The following is a 24,976-nucleotide window of genomic DNA, read 5'->3' as shown; positions in this document are numbered from 1 at the left end:
AATTGGATTTTGACCTTTCAAGTTGCTGGCTCTTTTGACTGTCATGTACAGTATCGCACAAAAGTGAGTACACCCCTAACATTTTTGTAAATATTTTATTATATCTTTTCATGTAACACTGAAGAAATGACACTTTGCTACAATGTAAAGTAGTGAGTGTACAGCTTGTATAACAGTGTAAATTTGCTGTCCCTTCAGAAAAAACTCCCCATAACTCAACACCCATCCATTAATGTCTAAACTGTGCCAACAAAAATGAGTACACCCCTAAGTGAAAATGTCCAAATTGGGCCCAAAGTGTCAATATTGTGGCCACCATTATTTTCCAGCACAGCCTTAACCCTCTTGGGCATGGAGTTCATTAGAGCCACTGGAGTCCTCTTCCGCTCCTCCATGACGACATCACGGGGCTGGTGGATGTTACCCTCAGCTTCCTTAACAAGGCAGTGGTCGTCTTGGAGGTGTGTTTGGGGTCGTTATGTTGGAATACTGCCCTGCGGCCCAGTCTCCGAAGGGAGGCGATCATGCTCTGCTTCAGTATGTCACCGTACATGTTGGCATTCATGGTTCCCTCAATGAACTGTAGCTCCCCAGTGCCGGCAACACTCATGCAGCACCAGACAATGACACTCCCACCACCATGCTTGACTGTAGGCAAGACACACTTGTCCTTGTACACCTCACCTGGTTGCCGCCACACACGCTTGACATCATCTGACCCAAATAAGTTTATCTTGGTCTCATCAGACCAAGGGTCATGGTTCCAGTAATCCATGTCCTTAGTCTGCTTGCCTTAAGCAAACTGCGGGCTTTCTTGTGCATCATCTTTAGAAGGGGCTTCCTTCTGGGACGACAGCCATGCAGACCAATTTGATGCAGTGTGCAGCGTATGGTCAGAGCACTGACAGGCTGACCCCCCCCCCCACCCCTTCAACCTCTGCAGCAATGCTGACAGCACTCATACATCTATTTCCCAAAGACAACCTCTGGATAGGACACTGAGCACGCGCACTCAACTTCTTTGGTCGACCATGGTGAGGCCTGTTCTGAGTGGAACCTGTCCTGTTAAATCCCTGTATGGTCTTGGCCACCGTGCTGCAGCTCAGTTTCAGGGTCTTTGCAATCTTCTTATAGCCTAGGCCAGTGATGGCGAACCTTGGCACCCCAGATGTTTTGGAACTGCATTTACCATGATGCTCAACCACACTGTAGAGTGCATGAGCCTTATGGGAAATGTAGTTCCAAAACATCTGGGGTGCCAAGGTTTGCCATCACTGGCCTAGGCCATCTTTATGTAGAGCAACAATTCTTTTTTTTCAGATCCTCAGAGACTTCTTTGCCATGAGGTGTCATGTTGAACTTCCAGTGACCAGTATGAGAGAGTGAGAGCAATAACACCAAATTTAACACACCTGCTCTCCATTCACACCCGAGACCTTGTAACACTAATGAGTCACATGACACCAGGGAGGGAAAATGCCAAAAATGTGGATATTTTTACTTTGGGGCGTACTCACTTTTGTTGCCAGCGGTTTAGACATTAATGGCTGTGTGTTCAGTTATTTTGAGGGGACAGTAAATTTACACTGTTATACAAGCTGTACGCTCACTACTTTACATTGTAGCAAAGTGTCATTTCTTCAGTGTTGTCACATGAAAAGATAGAATAAAATATTTACAAAAAATTTGAGGGGTGTACTCACTTTTGTGAGATACTGTACCTATGCAGGTAGCAGAGGAAGGAGAGAGCAGACAGAAATCATACTAGGTGCTCTGGATTGAGACAAGTACACACTATAGAGGGATATGCTTTGTTCACTTTTAATTGGAAAGGTTTACAACCACTTTAACCAATATTTTACCCTTGTAGTGCAGGGGAGTCCCATAAGTATTTTGCTTTCCCGGAGTCATACTTTAAGCAGTAAATACAATATGCAGGAAAAGGTGGTGCAGAGGGTCATTACTGGGAAAGAGAAGACCACTTTCAGGGACAGATCTTTGCGTTTAGGCAAATATGGCAACTGCAGTATTTTCCTATCATTTAGAAGGCAAGAGCAGAGGAAAATGAACCCTCGCCCACCACTGACCCCCCGGCCCCACACCATCGAAGTCCTTTATCAGAAATGCTGTAAATATCTGAAGCTATTTTGTCCAGCGGCCGTCGTCTCACTAACAGCCCGGCCTCATTAATGTGCGGCTATCTCGGGCACACCGCGGACCTGGCAACATGTGCCGATCTCTCATCACTAATGTGTGACGGTGGGAACGCTTCCTTCACATCACATGCTGCGAGTGCCGACTGACGTTTGCTGGAGGCAACTAAATCATTTATCTGATTTCAGATTAGATCAGAGAACGCAGAGTTTTCACAAGACTGGATCCCTTCCAACACAACAGGAAAAAGACAAGGAGAAGACAAACCAACAGAACGGGAAAAGAAAATGCTACTTTGTAGCAATCAGTTATAAATATGGATACAATTAAAGATTTTGGATTACTTTAGTGCCATAACAATATTGTTTTACTCCAAACTATTATTGGCTAACTCCAGGATTTAGAGATTATTACATTGGACCAGCTTGGATGCAAGTATGCATAGACCAGGGCTCGACCAAACCCCAGGCGCCAGGTTAGATTGGCAACTAGAATTAGCGGCCTGGCACCTGGGCTACACTGCGGCAGGTGTGTTGTCCCAGATATCACAAATCTCCTGCGAGGTGCTGGAGTCTTCCGTATGCAGGCTGCGGCTCCCTGACACCCGCAAGTGTCAGGCAATATCCCGGCTGGTTGTGTCAGCTGTGACAGGGTGCTTCCTGTATAGTTCCAGCTCCGTCCTGTCACAGGCGGAGTGATATCAAATGCACTCCGCCTGTGAGGAGATCGAGAGATACAGGAAGCATCGGCTCTGCATGCTTCCTCCAGTGCCGCTCCTCAAACTCTCTGCCAGCATTTCCCGCCAACAGTACCCGCCAACAGTACCCACCAGAACTGCGATAAACTGCTCATCACCACCATTACTAGCATACAATGGATAAATAAAAATTCAAGGGTATATACACACCATAGTTTGTAGACGCTATAACATTCATGCAAACCAATTAATAAACGCTTATTTGCTGGGGAAAAAAAAAAGGGCTTTTTTTTGCTTTGCATTTTCTGAATAAATGCAAAGCATTCTGATTGGATGAAGAGGAAAGGTAGGGGTTGTCACCGAATTCCAGCTTCCAGGGTCATTGGCCAGATATGGTACATATTTGCATTGGGTCAGCTTGGACCAATATTTGTAGCTATGTAAAAATATCCATAACTGGAATTTTGTATTTTACATTTTATGGTATTGTGAAATTTATTTGGTTATCCTGTTTTTATTTGCTTGCAGCTCAAAATTTACATAAATAATTTTGATTATTTAAATAGAAGCAAGCGCTTCCTCCAGCGGTCATCCGTATATCGGAAATGTGATTAACCACCCTGCCTAATGACTGCCGAGATAAGCTCAGTTAATCTTATACAGAGTGCGTTATTTTAAGTTAGTTCAGATCTGACCCGTAACAGAGAGGAGCAATGGAGTCCAGTCATTGGACAGTATAGGCAGCTAGGAAGCAAAGCTTTTCTATGTAATGGACAAATATGTCTGCCCCGTATTACACACAATATAGAGCAGAATTACTACAACATAATCATATTATACCAGGCTAATCCCTGGACTCAAGGAGCTTACAATCTAAGGTCCCTAACTCACATTCATGCATACACATAGTAGGGCCAATTTAGACAGAAGCCAATTAACCCACCAGCATGTCTTCAGAGTCCTCCTTGCATTGTCCCCAATCCAGCTCCTGATAGAACAGAGCCTTGGGGGCACTCTGCACATGCTCAGTTTGGTGTGTGTTGCTAGAGTTTTTTTTTTTTTTTCTTGGATGGGTGCATGTAATCAGCACAGGGCCAATTAGCACTGTCCAAATAGAGGGTCAGGGGTCCTGCAGTCTCATAGGACAGAGGAGAATGGAAACTCCTCCTACAAGCTTTAACCAGACACTAGAAGAAGTCACAAGACTGCTATATACTGCTGATGAGAAAAGGTATTTAGCAGTTTATATTTACTAAAATAATTACATTTCCTTGTTCGGTGTACTGTGGGAGACCAGATATAGTGACTGCAGGCTCCTGGGGAGATCAGATATAGTGACTGCAGGCTCCTGGGGAGACCAGATATAGTGACTGCAGGCTCCTGGGAAGATCAGATATAGTGACTGCAGGCTACTGGGGAGGCCAGATATAGTGACTGCAGGCTCCTGGGGAGACCAGATATAGTGACTGCAGGCTCCTGGGGAGACCAGATATAGTGACTGCAGGCTCCTGGGGAGACCAGATATAGTGACTGCAGGCTGCTGGGTTTATTAACACTTTTAACCCAAAAGCAAACATTATATTGCAGCCTACCAATTCTTAGAGATGATGGCTGCATTCGTTTTCTTTTTTTTTTTGGGCTCTCTTATTTTTATCTGGTGATCCAGCCAGCAAGCTCAAGCCCTCCAGCATAATACATCAGTTTAGATGGATGAGACAAACCATTTACTGTAACAATGGAAGGGATGCTTACATTGATATGATTTATGGAAAACCTCTATCCGAAGAAAAGGAAAATCTGTTAACTGTTAACTGTAACTGATTATAAAGTGTGAGCTGGAGTTTGGCTTCTATTTGTTAGTGTATCTAAATCTGCAAATGCATTTATTACTATCCCCTCCCCCCCCCCTCAGACTGACAGAGCTGCTGTGCCTCCTGTGCCCATTCATCCAGAGTGGGGGCACTCTAATACAGGTGGTGTGTTGCTGGCCCGATCACCAGGTGAAAACACAAGAGGAAAAAAGCCTTAAAAAAAAAAAAAAAAGAAACATTGCAGCCACCACAACAAATTATTAGTAAGCTACAATAGATTACACGTTTGGCTTTGGGTTTATTACCGCTTTAAGACCGCCAGCTGCACATTTAATACAGCAGGCTGGCTAGCCTGCACAAACCGACGTAGCCCTATGTTGGTCGCGTGCGTGGTGCTGGGGGGCGAGCGTGCGCCACCAGCAGCGCGCTCCTGCCCCCACTAGACGGCGGGGATGCCGATCCACGGGGCCGGCAGCCACAATCGCCACCAGCCACCAGCCCCCCGCATTCGCTCCCCGCTGAGAGAGAAGAACGTGTAAACACAACCGACAGTTCTCTCTGAAATTATCACAGACCTCCTGTGATCCTTCTGTATAAGTACACAGGTCTCTTAACATTTCACAGCCCCCCCCCCCCCCAGTTAGTAAACACTCCCCAAATCGCAAAAAATGGCCTGGTCATTAAGGGGGCAAATCCTTCCAGTCCAGAACTGGTTAACCCAGATTTTGTACTTTTTGTAACTATTGGCGCTTTTCCACTGCGAGTATTGGCTCGGCTTCACTCAGCACTGCTTGGCCCAGCTTGACTCGGTTTGCTTTTCCACTGCGTGGTACGAGTCGGCACGTTTCAGCACTGTATAGGCTCTACTCGGCTTGGTTTGCTTTTCCACTAAAGTAGTAAGTGGGTGGGATTACAACAATTCTCTGACCAATCAGTGGCTAGTAGTGACAAACAATCAAGGCTGCATGCAAAGGATTGTGGGATAGGGTATAGGTACGGCCCGCTTGGAACCCCAACCGAGGTGGTACTGTTTAAGCGAGCCGTAGCGAGCATGTAGTGGAAAAGCGCCGCTGTACCAAACCATACCGAACCGTTCAAACACGTACCATGCAGTGGAAAAGCTCCAAAGCGAGCCATACCGAGCCGTACCATGCAGTGGAAAAGCGCCAAAGAGAGCCATACCGAGTCGTAACATGCAGTGGAAAAGCGCCAAAGCGAGCCATACCGAGCCGTACCATGCAGTGGAAAAGCGCCAAAGAGAGCCATACCGAGCCGTACCATGCAGTGGAAAAGCGCCAAAGAGAGCCATACCGAGCCGTACCATGCAGTGGAAAAGCGCCAAAGAGAGCCATACCGAGCCGTACCATGCAGTGGAAAAGCGCCAAAGAGAGCCATACCGAGCCGTACCATGCAGTGGAAAAGCGCCAAAGAGAGCCATACCGAGCCGTACCATGCAGTGGAAAAGCGCCAAAGAGAGCCATACCGAGCCGTACCATGCAGTGGAAAAGCGCCAAAGCGAGCCATACCGAGTCGTAACATGCAGTGGAAAAGCGCCAAAGAGAGCCATACCGAGCCGTACCATGCAGTGGAAAAGCGCCAAAGAGAGCCATACCGAGCCGTACCATGCAGTGGAAATGCGCCAAAGCGAGCCGTACAATGCAGTGGAAAAGCGGAGGTGCGTAAGTACCACGTGAAAGACGAACCTTCCCTTTAATAGTGAAGGTTATACAATGAAGAGTAATCTGGAATGAAGAAGGCCGGCCTCATCAACACATTGGCGTGTAAGAAGGAACTGTGTGTCAGGAGCGAGATTCCACACACGCACATTTGTGATCCGGGCTCAGAAAGTGGCAGGCTCAGTAATTATGTAACAGATGTCTTCTTTTTACAATTTCCTCTTTAGAAAACAGTTAGGCTATTAAGCAGCATTCCATTTCCCAATTTTCATGGCAAAGCAATCCTACATACTTCTGTAAAACCATCCAGAGAAAGAAAACCCCCGGCTAATAATCTACAAACAGAAAATCGGCATTAGGATTTTACTACCCGAGTAGGATGCCGGATTGTCCTTTCAAATTAAAGATATCTTTGGCAGCTTAGGAAAATAAACAAGAACTTCCCTTTTCTATAAAAATATCCAAATGCATTTCTTTTTGGAATTAGGAAATTGTTGTCTTTCCTTAGGATACTAAGGGGATGGGATTGTAAACACTTCCTTGAAAATTCTATAGACCGGCAAGTCCTGCCCTAATATGAATCAGTGGTTCCAAATGAACCCCTTAACGCCAACGTAACGCAAATTTGCATCCTTCGGCTTCCTCCCTGGTATCGTTTTTTTTATTTATTTTTTTTTAAGTGGGGATGGTTGGCTTTCTTGTGATAACAACTGATGCAGCTAATAAGCCGCTCGGCCTTTATCACAAGCAGCAGCAGGATGGGACGTTAGCCCTCCCTGCCACCTTCCACTGCTCCGCACAGGTCTCCCGCCCCCCCCCCCCCCCCTTGGGAGACCGGAGCAACCAGCCGGCACATCCACCAGCTGGCTGAGGACCTGAACAAAGCCAGATTCGGCTTTGATCAGGTCTCCGATGTAGAAATCCAGAAGCAATGTCATGACAGCCTGGATCCTAGTCTCTTCTTGGGACCCTCACCAGCACTCATGCCCCTCCCTCCTCCTGAGTGCCCCCAGAGCAAGCTGCTTGCTATTGGGGGCACCTGAGCAGAGCAACTACTTTGTGTGTATTCAGACACAGAGCCATAGCCTGGCCCCACCTCCTCTCTCTCCTCATTTGCTCACCGACTTCGGAAAGCCCGGACCCGAGAGGGTGGACCCGAGAGAGCCCGACCCGAGAGGGTGGACCCGAGAGAGCCCAGACCCGAGAGGGTGGACCCGAGAGAGCCCAGACCCGAGAGGGTGGACCCGAGAGAGCCCAGACCCGAGAGGGTGGACCCGAGAGAGCCCAGACCCGAGAGGGTGGACCCGAGAGAGCCCAGACCCGAGAGGGTGGACCCGAGAGAGCCCAGACCCGAGAGGGTGGACCCGAGAGAGCCCAGACCCGAGAGGGTGGACCCGAGAGAGCCCAGACCCGAGAGGGTGGACCCGAGAGAGCCCAGACCCGAGAGGGTAGACCAGAGAGCCCGGCATGGGGAGGGTAGACCAGAGAGCCCGGCATGGGGAGGGTAGACCAGAGAGCCCGGCATGGGGAGGGTAGACCAGAGAGCCCGGCATGGGGAGGGTAGACCAGAGAGCCCGGCATGGGGAGGGTAGACCAGAGAGCCCGGCATGGGGAGGGTAGACCAGAGAGCCCGGCATGGGGAGGGTAGACCAGAGAGCCCGGCATGGGGAGGGTAGACCAGAGAGCCCGGCATGGGGAGGCTAGACCAGAGAGCCCGGCATGGGGAGGCTAGACCAGAGAGCCCGGCATGGGGAGGCTAGACCAGAGAGCCCGGCATGGGGAGGCTAGACCAGAGAGCCCGGCATGGGGAGGCTAGACCAGAGAGCCCGGCATGGGGAGGGTAGACCAGAGAGCCCGGCATGGGGAGGGTAGACCAGAGAGCCCGGCATGGGGAGGGTAGACCAGAGAGCCCGGCATGGGGAGGGTAGACCAGAGAGCCCGGCATGGGGAGGGTAGACCAGAGAGCCCGGCATGGGGAGGGTAGACCAGAGAGCCCGGCATGGGGAGGGTAGACCAGAGAGCCCGGCATGGGGAGGGTAGACCAGAGAGCCCGGCATGGGGAGGGTAGACCAGAGAGCCCGGCATGGGGAGGGTAGACCAGAGAGCCCGGCATGGGGAGGGTAGACCAGAGAGCCCGGCATGGGGAGGGTAGACCAGAGAGCCCGGCATGGGGAGGGTAGACCAGAGAGCCCGGCATGGGGAGGGTAGACCAGAGAGCCCGGCATGGGGAGGGTAGACCAGAGAGCCCGGCATGGGGAGGGTAGACCAGAGAGCCCGGCATGGGGAGGGTAGACCAGAGAGCCCGGCATGGGGAGGGTAGACCAGAGAGCCCGGCATGGGGAGGGTAGACCAGAGAGCCCGGCATGGGGAGGGTAGACCAGAGAGCCCGGCATGGGGAGGGTAGACCAGAGAGCCCGGCATGGGGAGGGTAGACCAGAGAGCCCAGCATGGGGAGGGTAGACCAGAGAGCCCAGCATGGGGAGGGTAGACCAGAGAGCCCAGCATGGGGAGGGTAGACCAGAGAGCCCAGCATGGGGAGGGTAGACCAGAGAGGGCAGACCGTGACACATATCTTGCTGAGTGAGTGGGCTATCAAGAGGCACTGTCACTTTGCCCTGTATGAAGGGGACAAGTTGAGTTTTCTGCGTTCTCAAATACTAAGCATTTTCAACCCATAATCATCTTTGCAAAGTGGAGGAAATCCCTTTTGTTTGGGAAGTGCCTGACTCCTGCCTGGTTTTCCAGTGGAAGAACCCATTTTGTACAGCATTTCGCCCACAACAGCAATGCAAATGGAAAAAATAACCTGTACAACACCAGCTTCCCACTGTAGAGTCCCCCTTCCCACGCGCAGCAAACACTTCCCGCATACTGTTAGCATGCTCTGATGACTCAGTAGTGCGTTTAGCTGACTGAAGCTGAAATTATTTTATTTTTACATTTATATATTCACCAAATAATATCAGGTTTCTTGTTCTTCAGGAGGGTTGCCATGGCCGTTCTCCTTGAAAAGTCAGTTCGGCAGAACCATTTTGGCTTTTTCTGAGTCCTTGTTTGTTTCATGGGAAAGCTTCCGGCCATCGACTAAATAATGGCATTGTTTTCTTGTTCTTGGTATTCAAACACAGGAAAAGGGTTTTGTAAATATTTTCAGCGAGCACAATGCAGCCTGTAGTCTTCGTTGTGTGCCATGCATTCGTTTAGGGAGCTAGAGGTTATTTTGAATCGACTATTAATCCCTCTTGGAAAGACCAGGGTTTCCAACATGTTCATGAATTATTTGTGTGCATGTGCTGAGAATGTTTCCATAGAACAAAACATGTTTTTTTATTTTTACATGTTCGTGCCAGAAATTCAAATCATTCTAAATATGTCTTCTGAATTCAGAGCCGGGGGCAAATGTATTTAAAGGGAACCCGCTGTGGAAGACATGTTCAGGCTGCAATTACTGACCACCCCCCCCTTTTTTTTTTCATGTAAAAAAAAAGAAAAAGCCCATTGTCTGTCTGTTGATCCCCTGGCATCAATACTTAAGAGTTGCAAAGTCTCAAGGTTCTTCACCTTAAGGCATTCTACGCCTTAAGGTGAAAAACTTTCTTGGTTGCAGCTGCCCCCTCAGACCCCCCCCCCCCCCCCCCGTTATTCTTACCTGAACCCGAACTTTCCAGCGACGAACACGACCCCAGTAGCTCAAGCCGCTGCCTCGGGTCCTCATTCGATAAATTGATTACAGCAGGAGCCATTGGCTCCTGCTGCTGTCAATCAAATCAAATGACGCGAGAGCGGAGGGGGCGGGGCCGAGTCCTGCTGTCTGTGTCAATGGACGCAGCAGCAGGACTCAGGAGGTGCCCCCATGGAAAGCGGCTCTCCTGGGGCACCTGATGCCAAAAGCAGCGCCAGGGCACCCCGGTGAAGGGGAGGGGCCAAAAGCAGAGCCAGGGCACCCGATGAAGGGGATAACATCACTCCCGCATGCACACGGGAGCCGCCGTTCGCGGCACAAGGCTCTAAAGGAACGGCACGGGTGGCAAAAAAAAAAAAAAAAAGTGATTTAGTATTAAATAATTTATTACATTAATTATGGGGTGTATCCCGGGATATTCCCTGAGTCCACCCTAATTATCATCTTAGGGTCCTTTCACACGGCGCAAGCTCCGAAGAGGTCCGTTCTGCTCAGCGGGGGATCGAGCCGCCGATCACCGCTAAACAGGCGGATGACAGCGCCGTCTCCGCTCTGTGTGCAGAGAGGGAGGTGTCAGATCCCCGCTGTCCTCTATGGGGAGATCGGATAAGAACGGACTGCCTGTCCGTTCTCATTCGAGCCGATCCTCCAGATGAATGGAAAACAGGGTTTCCATCCGTCTGGATTTCATGGACAGGATCGGATCGGATAGCAACGGTGTCAGTGGAGATGTCTCTGCTGACATCCACTGCTCCATAAGGATGCATAGAGCATCCGATCAGATCTGGCCCAAAAACTGACAGGCGGATCGGATCGCCCGTGTGAAAGGACCCTTACACTTTTTAAATCTTCACCACAATTGCTCTGCTGTATATATTAAAAAAAAAAAAAAAAAAAAAAACCCCACCACCTTAAAAAAAAAAAAAAAAAAGAAGTGAATTATCTATTTAGTATAAAAAACTGTAGTTGACCTGACCCTGACCAACCATTAGGAAAGCCAAACTTAGGGATATACAGATATATCGGCCGCCAAAAATGAACATGGGGGTTATCGGCATTTTTGACAAGAGAAAAAAAAAAAAAAAAGAGCTAAAAATGGGTGCTGATAATGGCCAAAAAATAAATTCATATTCATTTAAATTCATAATATTAATTAAAAATTTTAATTTAATACTGTTATGTATAAAAAATATTTATATTCTTTTAAAATACTTTCAATTTCTGCTTTCAGCCAGGTGCACCGCTATCCAAAAGCGAACATTTTCTAAGAAAGCTCTACCGATGTATGGTCAGCTTGGAGGGACAAAGTGTTAGGAATGATGGGATCCCCGGGATGAAATTCTACGATGGGATCTCCTTGGGATGACATTCTACGATGGGATCTCCGGGATGACATTCTACGATGGGATCTCCGGGATGACATTCTACGATGGGATCTCCGGGATGACATTCTACGATGGGATCTCCGGGATGACATTCTACGATGGGATCTCCGGGATGACATTCTACGATGGGATCTCCGGGATGACATTCTACGATGGGATCTCCGGGATGACATTCTACGATGGGATCTCCGGGATGACATTCTACGATGGGATCCCTGGGATGACATTCTATGATGGGATCCCTGGGATGACATTCTATGATGGGATCCCTGGGATGACATTCTATGATGGGATCCCTGGGATGACATACTATGATGGGATCCCTGGGATGACATACTATGATGGGATCCCTGGGATGACATTCTATGATGGGATCCCTGGGATGACATTCTATGATGGGATCCCTGGGATGACATTCTATGATGGGATCCCTGGGATGACATTCTATGATGGGATCCCTGGGATGACATTCTATGATGGGATCTCCGGGATGACATTCTATGATGGGATCTCCGGGATGACATTCTATGATGGGATCCCTGGGATGACATTCTATGATGACATTCTATGATGGGATCTCTGGGATAACATTCTATGATGGGATCCCTGGGATGACATTCTACGATGACATTCTATGATGGGATCTCTGGGATAACATTCTATGATGGGATCTCCGGGATGACATTCTATGATGGGATCTCCGGGATGACATTCTATGATGGGATCCCTGGGATGACATTCTATGATGGGATCCCTGGGGTGACATTCTATGATGGGATCCCTGGGGTGACATTCTATGATGGGATCCCTGGGATGACATTCTATGATGGGATCTCTGGGATGACATGCTATGATGGGATCTCCGGGATGACATTCTATGATGGGATCCCTGGGATGACATTCTATATAGGAGATTTGTGGGTGGATTTGCACCCCGTTCTCTCCCATTATTGAGTGTACTCTGTGTCTGTGGTGTGTTGTGGTCAGGCCGTACATTAGCTCAGTGCGGTGGGCCGTGTGTCTCTTGTGGGTGGTGTGTTGTTGATTCCTCTGTCCTGTGGATTGGTTTGGCCAGAGGTCCCTGTGAGGGGAAAACTGAAACATACACAGCAAGCCCTGAGCACAGACACAAATGAAGTCACCGCGGACCAATCCCCGCCACTTCATATCGGAGGCTTAACACAGCAACTTCATACGGCCAAATAACAACAGCGGGGTGGGTGGGGGTCCTCGGGAATTCTGTCCACCAATCCTGTGCTAGATTCCCAAAATCCCAGCCATGGTGGAAGCGACACCCTGCACACCCACATAACCTTTACTAATGTTACCGCTCTGCAGCTTCCAAAAACGTGTGCAATGTCCCCCCCCCTGCAGATTTCTCACTCTTCCCCCCTCCTATGTGCTTCTATATCACATTCACACCGAATATTCCCTTCATCAGCCCATCAATAACGGGAAAAATAAAGTGCTGTGACAACACACATTCTTCTATAGGAGCTTCCAATGTCTACCACACTGCTGCACAGTACCATAGCATGCCTCCCCCCTTCTATCATAATAAATGCCATTTTTTAAAATTAGTAAATATTACCTTTTTTTTTTACTTTTTTCTTTTTATTGTAAATACCAATAATTTTTTCTACTATTAAATACTTTTTATTCTTTTTTTTTAATGGTAAATAGCAATACTTTTTATTTTATTTTCTAGTTAATACTTTTTTCTTTTTCTCTTTTAATAGTAAATACGAATACTTTTAAATTGTAAATACCATTTTTATTTTATTAAAATGTTATAGTAAACTCCTTTTTTGTTTCATACTATTAATCTTTTTTTTTTTTTTATTAGTTAATACTTTTTTATAGTAAATATTTTTTTTTTTCCTTAATGCTTTTTTTCTTTAATTTTATAGTAAAACACCATTTTTTTATTAGTAAATTCATTTTTTTCTTTTTTTATTAATAGTAATTACCATTTCTATTTTAAATGTTATAGTAAGCATACTTTAATAGTGAATATATTTTTTTTATGCTTTTATTTAAATGTTATAGTAAATAGCAATACTTTTTATTTTATTTTCTATTTAATACTTTCTCTTTTAATAGTAAATACGAATACTTTTAAATTGTAAATACCATTTTTATTTTATTAAAATGTTACAGTAAACTCCTTTTTTGTTTCATACTATTAATCTTTTTTTTTTTCTCATTAGTTAATACTTTTTTTAAAGTAAATATTTTTTTTTCCTTAATGCTTTTTTCTTTAATTTTATAGTAAAACACCTTTTTTTTTTTATTAGTAAATCCATTTTTTATTTTTTTTATTAACAGTAATTACCATTTCTATTTTAAATGTTATAGTAAGCATACTTTAATATTGAATTACTTTTTTATAGTAAATATTTTTTTTTTCCTTAATGCTTTTTTTCTTTAATTTTATAGTAAAACACCTTTTTTATTATTAGTAAATCAATTTTTTTCTTTTTTTATTAATAGTAATTACCATTTCTATTTTAAATGTTATAGTAAGCATACTTTAATATTGAATATATTTTTTTATGCTTTTATTTAAATGTTATAGTAAATACCTTTTCCTTTTTTTTTTTATTTCATAGTAAACATTTTTTCTTTCTTTCGTAAATACTATTTTTTTAACAGTGTTTTTTCTTTCAATAGTAAATACCTTTTTTAAATGTTATAGTAAATACCATTTTTTCTTAATAGTAAATACATTTTTTCTTTTTTAAATTTTATAGTAAGCATAGTTTAATAGTAGATAAATTTATTTTTTAAATGCTGTAATACCTTTTATTATTAATAGTAAAATACAATTTTTTTTCTTTAGTAAATACTATTTATTTTCTTTGGTTTAACAGTAAACACCTTTCTTTAAATTATATATTAAATACTTAAATTAAAAAGAGACAACTGCGCTAATCCTAATAAACAATGTTTAAGCAGCAACTTCAAGTGTGACTAGCACCCCAAAGATCAAATAATAATAAAAAAGTTGCGCTAAATTTAGCGCAACTTTTTTTATTATTATATATTAAATACTTGTTTCCCTTAATAGTAGATACCTTTTTTTTTCTTTGTTTAACAGTAAACACTTTTTTTTCTTTCAATAGTACTTTAAAGGTTATAGTAAATACCCTTTATTCCTAATAGCAAATACCTTTTATTTTAGTAAATACATTTTGTTCTTTTTTTCTTAATAGTAAATACCATTTCTATTTTAAATTTTATTGTAAGCATACTTTTAATAGTAAAAATATTTCTTTTTTTTTTTAAATGTTGTAATACCTTTTTCTTAATAGTACATACCAATTTTTATTTCTTTAGTAAATACTATTTTTTTTTTTAACAGTAAACACCTTTCTTTAAAATGTTATAGTAAATATTTTTTTTTCCTTAATAGTAATTTTTTTTTTTTTTTTTTAATAGTAAACATTTTTTTTTTCTTTAGCAGTAAATATTTTTTTTTTGTTTTAACGGTAAACATCTTTTTTTCCGTTTCAGTAGTAAATACCTTTTTTTTTTTTCTTTACTTTTGCAGCCCTACCTCCAGGTTCCTCACTAGGTGATTACGATAGAACAGAAAAGTGAAGTCTCGGTGGTTTACATTGTCCCCACAGCCTGTACCTAAGTAGTTTACAATGTTTTTTGAGTTGGGGGGGGGGGGGGGGGGGCAGGTATTTTTTTTTTTTTTAATCTGTACCCACTTCCACAATTCTCTTCTAGGCAAGGAAGACATCCCTGTAGGACAATTCACAAAGCGGTGTGTGAGCTCATGCATGCACAGTGGGGAGCCAGCTTGAGGTTCCTCAGGAAGCCAAGCCAGCTCCCGAATCCACGATGGTGGCCCCGGGGACCCACAGCAGTAAGAAGGACCCAAGACTCTGGTAAGTACATGAAGTCAGTACCTTCAGTATTAGTAGCTGCTGACTAGGCTATAGGGCTGTGTGTTTCTATTGATGCTGAAAGAGAAAGGAGCCCAACTGAATCAGGAAATCTGGGGCAGTGGTCATGGCGCCAGCTTTACAGGAACATAAGAAAAGTATAAAAGAGAAGGATACTCCGTACACCGACAGATTAATATCTCTTGGTTGTCCTGCAGGTTTCACCTACACATTTTTGGAAATTATTGCTAATCAAGGAAGAAAAAAATAAAAAAAAATAAAACGACCTCTATTGTGGTGGAAACGCCTTTTCTTACTAGAAAAGCCACAAGCCCAATCAGCTACATAAAGAGAAGGGAGGGGGGCGGGGACTATCAGGCTTACTGTAACACTAATGGCGGTAATCGAAGGAATAGAGCTGGACCACCAGCCAATCAATCCAATCACTAATGTCCCAAAGGTGATTAAAGCTTGATACGGTAATTAACAGAATGGATTGCGCCCAACACGTTTTCAGAACGTCTGGTGCACTCTTCTTTATGGTGGTGGTTGTGTTCCCGGAGGACAGACCTCCTCCACTGCTACAATGTAAAAAAATAAAAAGAGGATCAATTACAGCGAAGACAAAGTGTTCTTCTAGACTTCCAAGGCAGATCAACATAAGAAAGCTAACTGAGGTATCAATATATAGCAAGGTCTCGTGTTCAGGGGGATGGGATAGAAAGGTCTAGTTTGGGGGGGTTGGGGGAGAAAGGTCTCGTTCGGGGAGTGGCTGGGAGGGAGAGAGAGATCTCGTTTGGGGAGGGGCGGCTGGGAGAGAGAGAGGTCTCGTTTTTTTTTTTGGGGGGGGAGAGGTCTCGGGAGGGAGGGGGAGGGGAGGGAGAGAGAGGTCTCGTTCGGGGGGGGAGGGGAGGGAGAGATCTTGTTTGGGGAGGGGGGCTGGGAGAGAGAGAGGTCTGGTTTTTTTTGGGGGGGGGGGAGGTCTCGTTCGGGGGGGAGGGGAGGGAGAGAGAGAGAGGTCTCGTTCGGGGGGGGAGAGAGAGAGGTCTCATTCGGGGGGGGGGGGGAGAGAGAGAGGTCTCATTCGGGGGGGGGAGAGGGAGGTCTCATTCGGGGGGGGAGAGAGAGGTCTCATTCGGGGGGGGAGAGAGAGGTCTCATTCGGGGGGGAGAGAGAGGTCTCATTCGGGGGGAGAGAGAGGTCTCATTGGGGGGGGGGGCTGGGAGGGAGAGAGAGAGGTCTCGTTTGGGGGGGGGCTGGGAGGGAGAGAGAGAGAGAGAGGTCTCGTTTGGGGGGGCTGGGAGGGAGAGAGGTCTCGTTTGGGGAGGGGGCTGGGAGGGAGAGAGAGGTCTCGTTTGGGGGGGCTAGGAGGGAGAGGTCTCGTTTGGGGGGGGGCTAGGAGGGAGAGAGAGGTCTCGTTTGGGGGGGGGCTAGGAGGGAGAGAGAGGTCTCATTTGGGGGGGCTAGGAGGGAGAGAGAGGTCTCATTTGGGGGGGGCTAGGAGGGAGAGAGAGGTCTCATTTGGGGGGGGCTAGGAGGGAGAGAGAGGTCTCGTTTGGGGGGGGGGGCTAGGAGGGAGAGAGAGGTCTCGTTTGGGGGGGCTAGGAGGGAGAGAGAGGTCTCGTTTGGGGGAGCTAGGAGGGAGAGAGAGGTCTCGTTTGGGGGGGGGGGCTGGGAGGGAGAGAGAGGTCTCGTTTGGGGGGGGCTGGGAGGGAGAGAGAGGTCTCGTTTGGGGGGGGGGCTGGGAGGGAGAGAGAGGTCTCGTTTGGGGGGGCTAGGAGGGAGAGAGAGGTCTCGTTTGGGGGGGCTAGGAGGGAGAGAGAGGTCTCGTTTGGGGGGGCTAGGAGGGAGAGAGAGGTCTCGTTTGGGGGGGGGGCTAGGAGGGAGAGAGAGGTCTCGTTTGGGGGGGGGGGCTAGGAGGGAGAGAGAGGTCTCGTTTGGGGGGGGGCTGGGAGGGAGAGAGAGGTCTCGTTTGGGGGGGGGCTGGGAGGGAGAGAGAGGTCTTGTTTGGGGGGGGAGGCTGGGAGGGAGAGAGGTCTCGTTTGGGGGGGGAGGCTGGGAGGGAGAGAGAGGTCTTCTTTGGGGGGGGCTAGGAGGGAGAGAGAGGTCTCGTTTGGGGGGGGCTAGGAGGGAGAGAGAGGTCTCGTTTGGGGGGGGCTAGGAGGGAGAGAGAGGTCTCATTTGGGAGGGGGGCTAGGAGGGAGAGAGAGGTCTCATTTGGGGGGGCTAGGAGGGAGAGAGAGGTCCCATTTGGGGGGGCTAGGAGGGAGAGAGAGGTCTCGCTTGGGGGGGGGAGGAGAGGTCTCGTTGGGGGGGGGGGGGAGGAGAGGTCTCGTTTGGGGGGGGGGGGGGGGAGAGGTCTCGTTCGGGGGGGGGGGGAGGAGAGGTCTCGTTAGGGAGGGGGGGGGGGGGGAGAGGTCTCGTTCGGGAGGGGGGGAGAGGTCTGGGCTTTTAACCACTTGCCTACCTGGCCAATTTTCAGCTTTCAGCGCTGTCACACTTTGACTGACAATTGTGCGGTCATGCAACACTGTATCCATATGAAATTTGTATCATTTTTTTTTTCTTCACACAATGAGCTTTTTTTTTCCTTTTTCAGTGCTATTAAATCATTGCTGGGTTTTTATTTTTTACAAAAAAAAGACAAAATTTGGAAGAAAAAAATAAGTTTTCTTCGTTTGTCAGTAAATTTTGTAAATAAGTAATTTTTCTCCTTCGCTGATGTGCGCTGATGAGGCCCTAATATGCCGCACTGATTGGCACTAATAGGTGGCACTTGTGGGCACTGATAGGTGGCACTGCTGAGGCTTTACTGTAATTAGGGCACTGATTAGCTGTTCTGGTCTACCCTTCGTGGAGCTGCCGCTGATCGGCTCTCCTCTCCATACACTCTGATAGTGTGAGGCGAGGAGCGCCAATAAACAGCACTTCCACATTTACATGTGACCGGCTGTAGCCAATCACAGCCGATCACATGGGTGAAGAGCCGCACGATGCGCTCTTTATCTAGATCTGGGTCACGCTGTGCCGCGCGCCCCCGAGGGAAGGAGATGACGCGATGATGGCATGATGGGTTTCTCCAACAAATTATATTTCAGAATTTCTTTAAAATATTGGAAGGAATGTTTGGTGTTCTATGCCCCCCCATTCGGTAGATTTCCATTCACTTCCTGTCTAACAGCCACAACAGGAAGCAATAAAAATCCCTCCTTGGAACCATTGAAAGATTTCTCTTCTATTCCTGTTTTGGTGACAAGCCAAAATGTGGGATTTCTTTCACGGATCGGTGTGGTGATGGTGAGCCTGACAGAGACTCGCCTACGCAGGTCAATGGGAGCGAGCCAAATGTTTGACGTGCAATAATGGTTTGGTATTTTAATACAAAATCCCCCTTGGAATTTTAAACTAAAAACAGGAGGCAGCAGAATTGACTCCTGAACATCTGGCAGGCAGGTGGATTGCTTTTCAGAGGGCTCTGGGCACTGATGTCAATGTGAACAAGGCCCAACGCTCTAGACAGGAAGAGGGATGTTCTGGGTTACATTACAGGTGATATGTAGACATACAAGGTATATAGGAAATATATTGCACACTCAAACAAGATCTCTATTAATTCCTACAAATCAATGAAAGGGAAGAAAAATCACAAACTAGAATGTAAAAAATTTGAGGATTTATAAATCTCTATATAGGAATATAGAGAAATATAGAAATACAATTCTGCGGGCCGAATGAGGCCCTTGCTTGCCTTTATCCAGGTCTTGGGGCACCACTCCTCCCACTGGCCCCAACGACGGGGCGCCACTCCTCCCACTGGCCCCAACGACGGGGCGCCACTCCTCCCACTGGCCCCAACGACGGGGCGCCACTCCTCCCACTGGCCCCAACGACGGGGCGCCACTCCTCCCACTGGCCCCAACGACGGGGCGCCACTCCTCCCACTGGCCCCAACGACGGGGCGCCACTCCTCCCACTGGCCCCAACGACGGGGCGCCACTCCTCCCACTGGCCGCAACAACGGGGCGCCACTCCTCCCACTGGCAACAACGGGGCGCCACTCCTCCCACTGGCAACAACGGGGCACCACTCCTCCCACTGGCAACAACGGGGCACCACTCCTCCCACTGGCAACAACGGGGCACCACTCCTCCCACTGGCAACAACGGGGCACCACTCCTCCCACTGGCAACAACGGGGCACCACTCCTCCCACTGGCAACAATGGGGCACCACTCCTCCCACTGACAACAATGGGGCACCACTCCTCCCATTGACACCAAAAATGGGGCATCACTCCTCCCACTGAAACCAACGATGGGAGACCACTACTACTACTGGGGAGGGCTACTGCGGGGGGAGAGAGCTACTGTGGGGGGTTGGGGAGAGAGAGAGCTACTGCAGCAGGGGGGGGGGGGGGAGAGCTACTGCGGTTGGGGGGGGGGGTTGGAAGAGCTACTGCGGCGGGGGGAGAGCTACTGCAGTGTGGGGGGGGGGAGAGCTACTGCTGCGGGGGGGGGGGGAGAGCTACTGCAGCGGGGGGGGGGGGAGAGCTACTGCAGCGGGGGGGGGGAGAGCTACTGCAGCGGGGGGGGGCTACTGCGGCGGGGGGGGGGGAAGAGCTACTGCGGCAGGGGGGGGGGGAAGAGCTACTGCGGCGGGGGGTGGAGAGCTACTGGGGAGGGGGAGAGCTACTGCGGGGGGGGGGGGGAGAGCTGTGCTGCTACCAGGGGAAGAGCCGCTACTACGGGGGGGGGGGGGGGAGGAAAGAGCTACTGCGGGGGGGGAGCTACTGCGAGGGGGGGAGAGCTACTGAAGGGGGGGGGGTGGGAGAGCTACTGCGGGGGGGGGGGGTGGGAGAGCTACTGCGGGGGGGGGGGTGGGAGAGCTACTATAGAGGAACACTTACTATGGAAGAGCTACTACAGAAGAATAGCTACTATGGAGAAACACTTACTATGGAAGCTTCCACAGGGGAAGAGCTCCCACAGGGGAAGAGCTCCCACAGGGGAAGAGCTCCCACAGGGGAAGAGCTCCCACAGGGGAAGAGCTCCCACAGGGGAAGAGCTCCTCTACCAACATGAAATGTGTACCACCTATGTAAGCCATATAAAATGTTATGCCCACTTTTGGGCACAGTCCTTGTACAAATAGTCAGATGAAGGAAAAGTAAGTCGGAATATCAGCGTTCCATCAGAAATGATTTCCATGTAAATGTTTCTGAGAAAAAGAAAAAAAAAGCCCCATAAAAATGTATACTTGCTGAAATGACAATGTATTCTCCTGATAAAAATAGGACTATTCATCCAGAAGATGATACTTCCTTGCACTAAATATAGAACAATCGCCCTGCAGATAAGTACACTGCGAGTCATGTGCATAGACAAACACATATGAATGAATATTAATGACACACACACACAAAACTCTCTATGGGGACACATCAGAGGGATGGGAAGAAGTAACGCTCGCACTCAATGTAAACATTTACCATCCTTCACCAGGCAACTTCTGACACTACACAATGCAGCAATCTGTGATAGGACAACGCTGGAATTTATTTTCAGCTTTAAATACATTCCTAGCTTTCGGTATCCTACAAATACAAAGTAAAATTCATCAATTTTATCTTCTTTGCTCATCACTTAGGCTGGGATCACACTGGTGCAATGCCTGTGTGGGTTCCTGCATCGCATCTGACTCGCAGGCAGTTCACACTGCTCTCTGCGAACCGCTGTGGGTGTCAATGTAAAAGCTAATGACACCCCCGAATCAGTTTGCTGAATGCGGTGTGAACTGTAAAAATCGGAAGGGAATTAGATCACGTGTCCAAACACCCATGCCATCCGAGTCCAGTGTGGACCAAAAAAAGGGTTCTGCACCATGTTGGTCCAAATGCGATGCGATTTCAGCTATACAAACTGTATGGCTGAATTTGCATCGCACAGACATTGCATGTGAAGTGCACAGCAATGCGAATCACATGCAATGTCTGGCATCGCACCAGTGTGAACGCAGCCTCAGCAACATTTTGGAATGTTTCAATAAACATTATACATCTGGGTCCTCCAAAACAATATAAATTCCAAGATGCGGTTGAGGTGCTTGATAAGGATCCTCTACCAATAGAAACCAAGTCCACAGAGAAACCAGAAGATTTGAAGATCGGTGGTTCTCCACAAAAACAGGGAGGCCTTCAAATACAACCTTGGCACCCCCTGAGATGTTTTGGAACTAAATTTCCCATGATGCTTATGCACTTGGCCATGTAGTTGAGCATCATGGGAAATGTAGTTCCAAACGATCTGGGGTGCAAAGGTTCACCATCACTGCTATATACAGTTCCCCAGAAAAAGCTTCAAACAAATGACCCAAGAGTGCAACAATAATTGGTTTAGTAACTGATCATGGAAAGGACCGCTGGAGACAACAAGGCCCACAGTGATTTATTGGCGAGCCAGCCGGTAACTAGAAAGTTCAAAGGCCACATTCAGACTCCTTAGGTCTTATATTGCACAATAATGTGCAACACAATAACCACTTCTGGACCTTCAGAAGGATTTGCCCCCTTAATGACCAGGCCATTTTCTGCAATTCGGCACAGCGTTACTTTAACGGAAAATTGTGCGGTCCTGCGACGCTGTGCCCGAATAAAATTGATGTACTTTTTCCCACAAATGGAGCTTTCTTTTGGTGGTATTTGATCTCCTGTGTGATTTTTCACTTTCTGCTATATAACATTCTCCCATATATATGAATGTTAGGGGTTTCTATATAATTTTCTAGAAAAAAAAAAAAAAAAGTAGATTTACATGTAGGAGTTAAGTGTCAGAATAGGCTTGGGAAGAAGGTGGTTAAAGTGTTACTAAACCCAGGAGCCTGCAGTCACTATATCTGCTCTCCCCAGGAGCCTGCAGTCACTATTTCTGGTCTCCCCAGGAGCCTGCAGTCACTATTTCTGGTCTCCCCAGGAGCCTGCAGTCACTATTTCTGGTCTCCCCAGGAGCCTGCAGTCACTATATCTGATCTCCCCAGGAGCCTGCAGTCACTATATCTGATCTCCCCAGGAGCCTGCAGTCACTATATCTGGTCTCCCCAGGAGTCTGCAGTCACTATATCTGGTCTCCCCAGGAGCCTACAGTCACTAAATCTGATCTTCCCAGGAGCCTACAGTCGCTATATCTGATCTCCCCAGGAGCCTACAGTCACTAAATCTGATCTTCCCAGGAGCCTACAGTCACTATATCTGATCTCCCCAGGAGCCTACAGTCACTATATCTGATCTCCAGAGGAGCCTGCAGTCACTAAATCTGATCTCCCCAGGAGCCTACAGTCACCATATCTGATCTCCCCAGGAGCCTACAGTCACACTATATCTGGTCTTCCCAGGAGCCTGCAGTCACTATATCTGGTCTCCCCAGGAGCCTGCAGTCACTATATCTGATCTCCCCAGGAGCCTGCGGTCACTATATCTGGTCTCCCCAGGAGCCTGCGGTCACTATATCTGGTCTCCCCAGGAGCCTGCGGTCACTATATATGGTCTCTCCAGGAGCCTGCGGTCACTATATCTGGTCTCCCCAGGAGCCTGCGGTCACTATATCTGGTCTCCCCAGGAGCCTGCGGTCACTATATCTGGTCTCCCCAGGAGCCTGCGGTCACTATATCTGGTCTCCCACAGTACACAGAACATGGAAATGCAATTATTTTAGTAAATATAAACTGCTAAATACCTTTTCTCATCAGCAGTATACAGCAGTCTTGTGACTTCTATTAGTGTCTGGTTAAGTCTAGGTTCACACAGAGGCAGGTTTGAAATCCTACATGTTCAGCTGAACTGGATCTGCTGATTCCCCATTGAGCAAGCGAATGACAGCTCCATCTCTGCTCTGTGTGCAGAGACGGAGCTGTCAGATCCCTGCTCTCCTCTATGGGCGATCGGATGAGAACGGACTGCCTGTCCGTTCTAATCTGATCCTATCCAATCCTCCAGACGGATGGAAAATAGGGTTTCAGCAGTGGGGACTCCGATGCATGAGTCAGGCGGCTTCAATTGCTGCCTGACACCCGTGATCGCTCCCCGCTGAGAGAGAAGGACGGTCAGCTGTTGTAAATACAGCTGACCGCTCTTCTCCCTGAAATAATCACAGAGAGTCTGTGATCCTTCTATATAGGATCACATTTCTCTATGGTCATATCACAAGCCACGCCCCCCACAGTTAGAATCACTCCCCTGGGCTCACATTTAACCCCTTGATCACCCACAATGTTAACCCCTTCCCTGCCAGTGTCATTAGTACAGTAACAGTGCATATTTTTAGCACTGATTACTGTAGTAATGTCACTGGTCCCCCCAAAAGTGTCAAAAATGCCAGTTGGGGGTCCGATCTGTCTGCCGCAATGTTCCAGTGCCGCAAAAAAAAAAATCGCAGATCGCCGACATTACTAGTAAAAAAAAAAAAAAATTATAAAGATGATATAAATATTTCCAGTAGTAGTAGACGCGATAACTTTTCCACAAACCAATCAAAATACGTTTTTTTCCAAAAATATGTAGCAGAAAACAAAATTGGCCTAAAATGTTAAAAGATTTTTATTAATTTTTTTGGGGAATGTCCTATAGGAGAATGTGAAAAATATATATATTTTTTTTTTTTCAAAATTGTCGCTCTTTTTTTGTTTATAGCGCAAAAAATAAATACATTTAAAAAAAAAAAAAATAAAAAAAAAAAAAAAAAAATCGCACAGGTGATCATATGCCACCAAAAGAAAGCTCTGTTTGTCACATAATCTACAACTGGGTGACTACCCATAACAGACGTCTTGGAGCGATCCTCCATCTCTCAGACCTCCAGTACAAGGGATGGTGTGTCTCACACATCTCCCATAATCCGAACACAAATAAAAGGGTCTTTGCCTCAACTGGACAAAACATCGAATATAGTCAACAGGAGCCAGACGGGAAAATTCAGGAGCCTGCAGCTTCCTGGCTCCCGGGACTTTCCAACCAAGGAGGACAGAATGCACGTGTTTGTCCGGGACTAATCCAGTAAGGAAGGTCACCGGGACACACAAGACAAACAAGCTGATGGAAAACAATCCAGGGACATATTTCCCAGCAGGTTGTAGTAAGGGCAGGCGCGTGCAACCCTACAAACATCAGCTGACGCCTATTGTGCATCAACACATCCAAATGTGCCTCGAGCCTCCCCTCCCTTCATCCGTGCCTCAATCATAAAATGGCTGCTAGGGAAATTCAGCAGCAAAAAAAACACAAATGGGGATTTGTGGGGAAAAACAAGAGGGTGGGATTTTTTTTTTTTTTTCTCCCCCTCGACAGAAAGGTACATTTACTACAAACATCCTTCCTGCGCCTCCTCCCCTCCCTGCAATGGATGCCGGCACCTCCTCGGGCTGCATTAACCAACCTGAGCGCCTAGGAAAAAAAAAAAGGCTCCTCTTATTTAACTCTTCTCTTGGCTTGGGAATGTGCAACCACTAAAGCAGATCCCGTCCTCCTGCTCACAATCTAATCAACAGCATGGAAATTAATAAAAAAAAACAAAAACAAAAAAAAAAAAAAACACTAAAAAAACTAAAAAAATAACACTAGAAAAAACAAAAAAAACCACTAAAAAACTAGAACAAAAAAAACACTAAAAAACTAGAGAAAAAAAAAAAC

General features: G+C 47.0%; 1 protein-coding gene and 1 long non-coding RNA gene across 2 annotated transcripts in view; one reads left to right on the top strand and one right to left on the bottom strand.

Moving 5' to 3' along the window:
• The window catches only part of LOC309552287, a 376,806-nt gene that overhangs the window by 29,781 nt on the left and 322,049 nt on the right, over positions 1 to 24,976 (top strand). Inside the window, exon 2 of the long non-coding RNA XR_014225133.1 lies at positions 3,730 to 3,800. This is a non-coding gene — a long non-coding RNA (uncharacterized lncRNA). The remainder of the gene's footprint in view (positions 1 to 3,729; positions 3,801 to 24,976) is intronic.
• Positions 1 to 24,976, bottom strand: part of IGF1R (insulin like growth factor 1 receptor) — a 365,402-nt gene that overhangs the window by 187,406 nt on the left and 153,020 nt on the right. The window lies entirely within an intron of this gene.

This window comes from Pelophylax lessonae (genome assembly GCF_965119305.1).
Source record: "Pelophylax lessonae genome assembly, chromosome: 4".
Classification (NCBI taxonomy): domain Eukaryota; kingdom Metazoa; phylum Chordata; class Amphibia; order Anura; family Ranidae; genus Pelophylax; species Pelophylax lessonae.
Note: the sequence above shows the minus strand (reverse complement) of the source record. Positions and strands in the feature narration are given on the sequence as shown.